This window comes from Bubalus kerabau, chromosome 3 (genome assembly GCF_029407905.1).
Source record: "Bubalus kerabau isolate K-KA32 ecotype Philippines breed swamp buffalo chromosome 3, PCC_UOA_SB_1v2, whole genome shotgun sequence".
Lineage (NCBI taxonomy): Eukaryota > Metazoa > Chordata > Mammalia > Artiodactyla > Bovidae > Bubalus > Bubalus kerabau.
The window spans coordinates 20,744,523-20,754,921 of NC_073626.1; the positions used below are offsets into that span (position 1 = coordinate 20,744,523).

General features: G+C 44.4%; 1 long non-coding RNA gene across 2 annotated transcripts; it reads left to right on the plus strand.

Moving 5' to 3' along the window:
* Positions 1-1,442: 1,442 nt before the first annotated feature.
* LOC129645617 (uncharacterized) lies at positions 1,443-9,057 on the plus strand. Of its 2 annotated transcripts, none has more exons than XR_008711444.1 (6): positions 1,443-1,792; positions 2,243-2,384; positions 5,424-5,578; positions 6,292-6,499; positions 7,026-7,191; positions 7,850-9,057. It is a non-coding gene; the product is annotated as an uncharacterized LOC129645617 (long non-coding RNA). The 2 variants fall into 2 exon arrangements; XR_008711445.1 differs by lacking the exon at positions 7,850-9,057 and adding an exon at positions 7,824-7,847 and having other exon boundaries at positions 7,045-7,152.
* The last annotated feature ends 1,342 nt before the right edge of the window (positions 9,058-10,399 follow it).

Consider the following 10,399-nt stretch of genomic DNA (forward strand, 5'->3'; position numbering starts at 1 on the left):
AACAGACTAAAAGCTAAGGCACAGCCTCTTGCGGGATCCATCTGAGTGGTCAGCTTGCACTCCACTTAATATACCCGCTTTGGCTACCACATCCACCTCACCACCACCCCCTGGCTACTGCTACCCGCTAAGAACAAATACCAGGAAGTTTACCTGGGGGGTGGTAGTGGTCTAAAAACTCAGGCTCTCAGAGTTGATATATGTCCCTCCTTTTGGTTGTAGATCCTCTGTGACGCTGAACATACAATAAATTATTGTAGCATAGGCTGCTAGAGTAGTTACCAGTCTGTTTCTTTTTTCTTATTGGACATACAATTTTCTTTTTTCCTTTGGGATGCTATCACAAAAATATCATAGAGTAGGTGGCTTAAGCAAACAAAAAAATTATTTTTAACGTTCTGGAGGGCTGGAAAGTCCAAGATCAAGGCATCAGCTGTTCAGTATGACTGTGTCCTCACATGGTGGAAGGGGCCAGGGAGTCTTTGGAGTTCTTTTTCATAGACACTAATTCCATTCATAAGGGCTCCAACTAATCACCTCCTAAGACCCCACCTCCAAAAACCATCACATCAGGGATTTCAACATATGAATTTTAAGGGGACAGAAACATTCAATCTAAACTACACTCCCTAGCCTCCTTTGTGATTACTTTTGGCCCTGTGGCTGAGATCTGGACAATCAATGCAAAGAAAAGTGTAACCAGCCAGTTTGCAACTTTGAAACTTAACCCAGGAAAACCTCTCACGGGGGTTCCTCTTTTCTCCCTTTGCCTTTATATCTGTCAAATGCAGAGGACTCCATAGTCCTCGACTCCAGAGTCACTCAATAGTCTCTCAGCGACCATGTGAAGACCAACCAGAAAATCTGCATTAGAAGTTGCCTGAGAGAAAAGCAAACATTTGTTGAGATGAAAACCTGAGATTTATGGGTTTTGTTTATGGTTTTTTATGGGTGTTATAAATCAATTAGTATCACTAATACAATAGAGTTTCACTGTCACTTGCCTATCAATGTCCCACATTTTAGTGCTTAACTCTAGATAGCATAATTATATCTACATTATATAATACATAAAGTGATCATGTAACGGGGGAGTCATTAGCACACAAATGATACACATATGACATAAAATTCACAAATGTTTCCAAAATTATAAAAATTGTTACCTCACTAACAATGTATAATTATTTTGTAAACTAATTTATGAATCTTGCTGCACTTCACTTCCTCGCCCTATATCCTGTATCCAAGCTGGGCAGAAATAAAGAAACGTCAAGTAGAGAGCACATGCAGTGATGCATATTGGCCACCGAGGGTAGGAAAAGCCTAAAGATTATCAACAGAAAAGGACTAAAAAGGGACTAGAGCCCAGGACAGGAAGGAGGGAGGAGAGGGAGAAAGAAAGGGTCCGAGGAGCGGGGAGGAAGGGAAGGGAGGATAAAGAGGTGGCAGAGGAGGGCCGGAAGGAGGAAAGAGAGGTAGAAAAAGCAGGAGAGACAAGTTATTGAAGGAAAGAAATAATTTTCTCAACAGCAGCTTTTGACATTTGTCAGGGACCTTTATATTTTATAAAATGTTATAGATACTGTTTCATTTTCTCCTCACACAACAACGCAGATAGATAATGATTCCTAATTACATTTTTAAAGAATCTTTTCAAGTACTGTTAATTTATGATGTTGTATTAGTATCAAGTGCACAGAAAAAGAATTCATAAATATATATACTTTTTCAGATTCTTTTCTATTATGTGTTATTACAAGATATTGAATATAGTTCCCTGAGCTACTCAGTAAGTTTTTGTTGTTTATCTGTTTTGTATGGAGTAGTGTGTATATGTTAATACCCATGTTTTATTTTATTTCAACCTGAAATATTGAGAATCAAGAAAATAGAATGCTTTATACATGACAATTTTGGCCACCTCATGTGAAGAGTTGACTCATTGGAAACAACCCTGATGCTGGGAGGGATTGGGGGTAGGGAACAACAGAGGATGAGATGGCTGGATGGCATCACCGACTCGACGGACATGAGTTTGAGTGAACTCCGGGAGTTGGTGATGGACAGGGGGCCTGGTGTGCTGTGATTCATGCGGTCACAAAGAGTCGGACACGACTGAGTGACTGAAGTGAACTGAACTGATACATGACAAAATGAAGAGAAACATGCAGGAGTGGGGAATCAAAGAGTATTGAACTTTTACTATATTTTACAGTTTTATTCTTCTATTTCTGTACAGGTAATTCTACAAAACCTGTCTCAGAAGAGTCCTCCTGTCAGACCTCAGACACAGACAAAAGGGTAAGATAGCAGTACTCAAAACTCAACAAAAGTCTGCCCTCAGGGACTTGGCATGCTAGAGAGAGGGAGAGAGAAAACAGGTAAGTAACATGCAATTTGTCAGATAGTGATCTAAATATTATGGAGAAAAATTAAGCACAGAAGAGAGAGAAAGAGAGACAGGGAGGAGGGAGTGGTCGGGGAAGGTTTTGAGCAGCCTCTTCATCTGTAAAATGGGGCCAGGAGCCCCCACCTCCCAATGTTCAAGGAACAAATGTGTTATTATAGGCCTTAGCAAGTGCTGAGCAAATGTAAACAGCTTTCCTGCCCTCACTCTCTCTGTCTTGAATGACCTTGACGTTTACACCAGGCCCCGCTTCCATGTATATAACCCATCTTTCTCATAAGCCCCAGGCCTGCCTCTCCATCTGAGGATGTTTCTGTCTAAGTGACGCACAGGCACCTCTGACACAACAGATACTGGGCTGCCATCGTCACCTGCTCAGCTCTTCCTTCTGGCTGTGCTGTCCCAGCAGTACTATTGCCCACCCCAGTCACCAAACCATGACCTTGGGATAAGCCAGAAAACTCACTCTCTCTACCCTACCTCCAGCAGATGCCATTTCTCTACAGAGTTGAGCCTACGGACTTTGCAGGATACGATAAAAATGTGTGGTCCCTTTATTTATTATTTATTAAAGTGGGGAAAGTGCTTTTAAAAATACTAAAATAGAAAGGTTTTCTCTTGAATCCTCCATAGCCTGTCTTTCCCTCAACTCATCATAGTGACTTTTATTTGCTGGTTAATACTACTGTAAGTAAAGAAAGATCAGACTTTTAATTCTTAACATGGATTTTACTGGACTCTACAATGTGCAATTTCAGTTTTAAATACAAATATCAGAGCGCTTAACTCCTGAGTAAAATCACTAAAATTATGTTACAAGGAAGAACAAAATCTGACTACATGTTGGATTGGTTTCTTTTAATTTAACCTTTGCTTCCCCTTGCTTTTGTTCACTAAAAGGATGATTATACATCATCAGCCTGTCTCAGGGAACCCTGCCTCTATGCCTGGAAGTTAAACCAAAGCGCCTTTGTTCAGGAAAATATCCTAATCCTGTCCACCTATAGATGGTTGCAAGAAAGAAAAAATGAAAACATCCCCTCCCTGAGGCTGGCCATTCATTCCAGGATATATTTGTGAGATTAATGGCCTTTTTACTTTATTTCCTCACCTCCTCACCCTCTCTGTTCTATTATAGAAACAGGCATCCAGATCCCAATAAGGTAGTTATTTTGAGACACTAGCCTGCTATCTGAGAAAATAGCCAGCTTTCCCAATACAGTTGCCATTCCTTGTCCCAACATCTCCTCTTTATTGGTATTGATTGGTTGATTGGTTTTGAGTGTTTATTGGCTTACTGGATTCAGTAACAATTACACCACTTAGACCCAGTAACAGTTATGCCATTTGTATCTCATAGCATGTACATACATTTCACTCTTACCAGAACAGTGGAAACTATGCACAAAACTAACTCCATTGCCATTATTTCTCTTCTTCACTTATATACCTTCTATGACACATTCTTTGACTTATTGATAAATAAGGAAGAATGAGAGGAAAAGGAAGGATGTGTTGCCCTATCTTTTCCTGATTTTCTGTCATCATTTTCAGCGTAAGTGTCACTCAGTCGTGTCCGACTCTTTGTGACCCCATGGTCTTCAGCCACCAGGCTCCTCTGTCCATGGAATTCTCCAGGCAAGAATAATGGAGTGGGTTGCCATTTCTTTCTCCATTTTCAGCATAAGTGGTTGGCAAATACAAGGAAGTAGCACATGACAGGGCACGATAGGATTGTGTTTCTTAGGACTTCATTGGCTTCTTTCCTCATGGGAAGCAAAGTTTGGTTCAAAAGGGAGGCATGGCCCCTAGGGCCTGTCAGCATCTCATTTTCTCAGTCGTATGTGCAACTTGCTGACCTCATACTCACTCTCAGTCTCGCTGAACTCTACCACATTGTGGCCCCCTGGAATTTTGTGCTCATAGGGCATCATAAATAACTCGAATGGAGCTGCCAAAACAGTGGACACACTTACTGTTTACATACCCCCTAATCATGACCTTGCTCAGGTGGCCCATTGGACTTCACTTAAAATATATAAAGATAAAATTATTAAGAATTTCAAGATGGCAACAGCAGAGTCTTAAACCAAGAGTGGCGCCCTACCTAGTATGGATCCCGTGCCCCTGCACAGGTGACACACCTCTGTTGGGCCCGCTATGGGGAGGGCAAGAGGATCTCCATCTTGAGGCTGTCAACCATCTTAAGGCAGGATGTGAACTGGGCCTGAACTTTGCCCAAGAATGAGGAAACCATTGTTAAAGGAAAGCCAGGTCTCCTTGGAGACCTCCCTCCCCACAGATGGCAAACGTGTCAAACAACAAGGTTGGAGTTAAGGTCAGGCTGCCCCAGTTAGATTAACAATGAAGATATCCCCCTTGAGATTTTCCTCCCCCATCTCCACCAGTGGAAGAGGCTCCCTTCCCTCCTACTGCACCACTGAGTATGGTGGGAGCAACTGCGCCAGCATTATACCCACTCCTCCCCGTTGTATGAGAGGAAAAAAAGGGAAAGCCAAGTGTTCAGAGGTGGCTGAGGTCTACAAAGGAGCCACAAGAGAGAGAGGTTTTGCAGGTGCCTCTCAGGGAGGTCCAAGCGGCACCATAGATGGGGCCGGCCAAGCACATCCAACCTGGCCCCACTGCCGTTTACTACAGACATTCTCCACCACGGATCTCTTGAACTGGCAAAGGCACACCCCTCCCTATTCTGAGAAGGTGCAAGGCACAATTAACCTAATAGAGACTATTTTAGGACCCACCATCCAGTGTGGGATGACATAGCCCAGCTTCTCCTCACCCCCTTCAGTATTTACCTGCTTGGACTTGAAAGATGGTTTCTTTTGTATAAGGGTGGTTCCAATTAGCCAAAAGATTTCTGCTTTCAAATGAGAGGACCCTGGGATGGGTCGAAAGACCCAGATGACTTGGATTCAGCTGCCACAAGGATTCAAACATTCTCCTACAATATTTGGGGAAGCCCTGACAACAGAGCTCCTCTCCTTCCCATTAGATGCTAAGTGCCATATCCTGCAATATGTGGACGACCTACTTCTGATGGCAGAGACTCGTACTCAATGCTGGGAAGGAACTAAGACTCTCCTGGGCCTGCTAGAACAGGCCGGATATACGGTGTCATGGAAAAAGGCCTAAATCCGCCAGACTGAGGTAAAGTACCTGGGATTCATTATAAAGGAGGGGAGGCATGCCTTGGGCTTAGAATGGAAACAAGTTTTCAATCAGATATGCCAGCCTACTATCAAAAGGCGTGAGAGAATTTTGAGGAGCCATGGGGTTCTGCTGGATTTGGATACCTGGCTTTTCACAGATAGCTAAACCCTGGTATGCTGCCACTAAAGACCCCGGGAATGACTCTCTAATTTGGGGTCCAGAACAGAATCACGCTTTTGAACTATTAAAGAGAGCCATAAAGGCCCCACACTAGGCCTCCCTGATTTAACCAAACCTTTCACTTGGTACGTCCATGAGAAAGAACAAGAAGCACGGGAGTGCTGACACAAGCAATAGGCTCACGGTAGCGACCTGTGGCTTATTTATCCGAAAGGTTGGATCCTGTAGCCTCTGGGTGGCCCCAATGTCTGAGAGCAGTGGCAGCCACCACCATTTTAATGAGAGAAGCTGACAAACTATGGGACAGACTATTATAATAAAAGTGCCACATGCCATCGTCACTCTCCTAATGGGGCCTGGGGCAAGGTGGCTTTCCACCTCTCAGATGCTGCATTACCAAGGAGACTTTTATACGAAAATCCCCAACTTAAGGGTGGAACCCTGTCAGGCTTTAAACCCAGCAACTTACTGGTAAGCCAAGGCACTCCCAGCCATAGTTGTGAGGAGATGCTAGAGGAAGTCTTTTCTAGCCGACCAGACCTCAGAGACATCCCCTTAAGTCAACCAGACGAGACTTACTACACAGACAGGACCGCCTACTTGGAACAAGGACACGAGAAAACTGGATACGCGGTAACAACAGACGCAGTAGTCGAAGCAGGACGACTCCCCCTCATACCGCTCGGCTCAACGAGCAGAGCTCTGGGCGCTCATACGGGGTCCTGAAATTGGCTAAAGGTAAGAAGGTAAATATATACACTGACTCACGGTATGCCTTTGCTACCTTACATGTACCCGGGGCCATATATAAAGTAAAGGGGGCTATTGACTGCAACTGGCAAAGAGATAAAAATAAAGAGGAAATTTTGTTACTGGTGGAAGCAGTGTGGAAACCTGCTGCGGTGGCAGTAATGCCCTGTAACGGCCACCAGAGGGCAGACACACCACAGGCGAAAGGGAACTGTTTGGCTGATCGAGCAGTAAAACAAGCAGCTGTCTAGGACAATATAGCAACCAAACTTAGGGTGCCGCCTGTGGTGTCTACCCTACTAACCGCCCAAGCGGCCCCAGTCTATGACCCGGGTGCAAACTGAACAAGGAACACTGCAGAAGGACGGATGGTGGGAGCTCCCGGATGGGAGATTCTTCATTCCCTCTAGGCTGGCATTTCAACTAGTTACTAAATTCCATCAGTCCACCCATTTAGAAAAGACAAAGACTTATGAAATTTTAGCCCGCTATGTTGTCATACCATGTCTAACAGACTTGTGTGCCTATGCAAGCTGACGATGGGTAACCTGTGCCAGGAATAACCCGGCTCCAAGGAGATAGCCCCTCCCGGAATACAATTAAAGGGGACCACACCATTTGAACTCCTGGACTTCACTGAGGTAAAGCCATGCCGAGGATACAAATATTTACTGGTGATGGTATGTACCTTTATATCCGACAAGGACTGAGAAAGCAAAGGAAGTGGCCCGAGGCATGCTGAGAGACATTATTGCTAGGTTTGGGTTCCCTCAGAGTATAGGATCAGATAATGGGCCCCCATTTGTGGCTGTTACTCCAATTGGTTTGCAAAGCAATGACTATCAAATGGAAACTACATGCAGCATACAGACCACAAAGTTCAGGGGTGGTTGAGAAAATAAACCGGACCATCAAAGTAACTTTGGCAAAATGGGTGCAAGAGACTGGGGCCCCCTGGATGGATATGCTGCCACTAGGGTTAATGAAGATCAGAATGACAATCACCCCCACCCCCAACCTGGGGTATTCCCCCTATGAGATAATGTTCAAGAGGCCTCCCCCTCTTATTCGGGAAGTAAAAGGCAATCTATTACAGAAAGGAGGAATGGAGGTGTCGCGGCAATGGAACAATTGGGAAAGGTGATCCATGACCTCACCCCTTATGTTCAAAAAAGAATTCCATTTTCTCTAGACACTGCTGTACACCCATACTCACCGGGAGATTTAGTATGAGTAAAGGATTGGAAGCAACAGACACTGTCCCCCACCTGGAAAGGGCCTTACACAACTGCACTAACCACTCCCTCTGCAGTTAAAATTGCAGGTATTACTCCCTAGATTCACCACACCCGGCTCAAGACAGCAGCAGAGGAAAAAGGACACTGGACCACCCATTCTAACCCAGAGGAGCCACTGAAGACCCGACTTGTCTTCCATTGGCAACCACAGATTCAGGATGGAGCCGCTGAGAATAATTCTTCTGTTCCTGATTGGCATGATGACCCTACCAGGACTGCAAACAGGATACTGTGTTCCTGTCCTGGGCCCACTCATATGCTGCTGCTGCTAAGTCGCTTCAGTCATGTCCGACTCTGTGCAACCCCAGAGATGGCAGCCCACCAGGCTTCCCTGTCCCTGGGATTCTCCAGGCAAGAACACTGGAGTGGGTTGCCATTTCCTTCTCCAATACATGAAAGTGAAAAGTGAAAGTGAAGTCGCTCAGTTGTGTCCGACTCCTAGCGACCCCATGGACTGCAGCCTACCAGGCTCCTCCGTCCATGGGATTTTCCAGGCAAGAGTACTGGAGTGGGGTGCCATTGCCTTCTCCAATGCAAACTTCCATAATACTTCTAACTGTTAGGTTTGTGGGGCCATGCCTTTGTCAGTGATGGGTGGATTTCCTTGGTGGGTGTCTCCCCTATGCAGAGGGGACTTTAGCTCCCTCTGCTCGTTTTTGAGACAGCAATAAGAGTCATTTGCTTCCTTGGTAACTCACAACCTGCCACTTCTTACCTGGCATAACCTGGACTTTAACCAAATTGATCAAGGCCATGGGGTAACATTTGAAGTAAATATAAGCCTTACAAAAGTGACCAAAGCCTATACCTTTTACTTAAAAAATAAAAAGAATGAGAACTCAATGGCCAGGAAGAAGGGCCAATCCATCAGGTAATTTGAACAATTTTACCAGATATGGGATGAATATTTTTGGATGACCCCGGAAAAAAGTCAACCGATTGTCCCTGCCCCTATCTGTTGGGAACAAAGGGAACAAAAAGCTGGATTTGCTGACCATTCCATGGATCCAAAAAAATTGAAATATGTGGGATATTTGTCCTCTGAGCAATGTGAACAAATATTAGAGGTCACTTATCATCCGGATTTACCAGCCCACTGGCCTGGCTCAGACTGGAAGTACAACCCTGGGATTAGATGGCACCCCTAAAGGCACCCAATGGCTGTGTGAATCAAACCTAGGGCCATGGCTTCCAGTCAATTGGGTAGGCCACCTTACATTACAGTTTGCCTTTGCTCATGGAAGTGTTAAGCCACCCTTGCAGCAAGCCCCAGTAAATTTGCCTTACTTACATATGCATTGGGTAAGGTCTGTGTTTCAATGCTATGATTATACAGCTGCCTTGTTCATACCATCTATCAGTTCAGTTCAGCAGCTCAGTCGTGTCCATCTCTTTGCGACCCCATGGACTGCAGTACGCCAGGCCTCCCTGTCCATCACCAACTCTCAGAGCTTACTCAAACTTGTGTCCATCAAGTAGGTGATGCCATCCAACCATCTCATCCTCTGTCATCCCCTGCTCCCGCCTTCAATCTTTCCCAGCAACAGGATCTTTTCAAATGAGTCCATTCTTTGCATCAGGTGGCCAAAGTATTGGAGTTTCAGCTTCAGCATCAGTCCTTCCAATGAATATTTAGGACTGATTTCCTTTAGGATGGATTGGTTGGATCTCCTTGCTGTCCAAGGGACTCTCAAGAGTCTTCTCCAACACCACAGTTTAAAAGCATCAATTCTTTGGTGCTCAACTCTTATAGTCCAATTCTCACATCTATACATAACTACTGGAAAAACCATAGCTTTGACTAAACAGACTTTTGTTGGCAAAGTAATGACTCTGCTTTTTAATATGCTGTCTAGGTTGGTCATAGCTTTTCTTCCAAGGAGCAAGAGTCTTTTAATTTCATGGCTGCAGTCATCATCTGCAGTGATTTTGGAGCACAAAAAAATAAAGTCTCTCACCGTTTCCATTATTTCCCCATCTATTTGCCATGAAGTGTTAGGACCATGATCTTAGTTTTTTGAATGTTGAGTTTTAAGCCAGCTTTTTCACTCTCCTCTTGCACTTTCATCAAGAGGCTCTTTAGTTCTTCACTTTCTGCCATAAGGGTGGTGTTATCTGCATATCTGAGGTTATTGATATTTCTCCCAGCAATCTTAATTCCAGCTTGTGCTTCATCTAGCCTGGCATTTCACATGATGTACTCTGCATATAAGTTAAATAAGCAGGGTGACAATATACAACCTTGATGTAGTCCTTTCCCAATTTGGAACCAGTCTGTTGTTCCATGTCCAGTTCTAACTGTTGCTTCCTGACCTGCAAACAGATTTCTCAGGAGGCAGGTCAGGTGGTCTGGTATTCCCATCTCTTTCAGAATTTTCCAGAGTTTGTTGTGATCCACACAGTCAAAGGCTTTGGCATAATCAATAAAGCAGAAATAGATGTTTTTCTGGAACTCTCTCACTTTTTCAATGATCCAGTGGATGTTGGCAGTTTGATCTCTGGTTCCTCTGCCTTTTCTAAATCCAGCTTGAACATCTGGAAGTTCACGGTTCACGTACTGTTGAAGCCTGGCTTGGGGAATTTTAAGCGT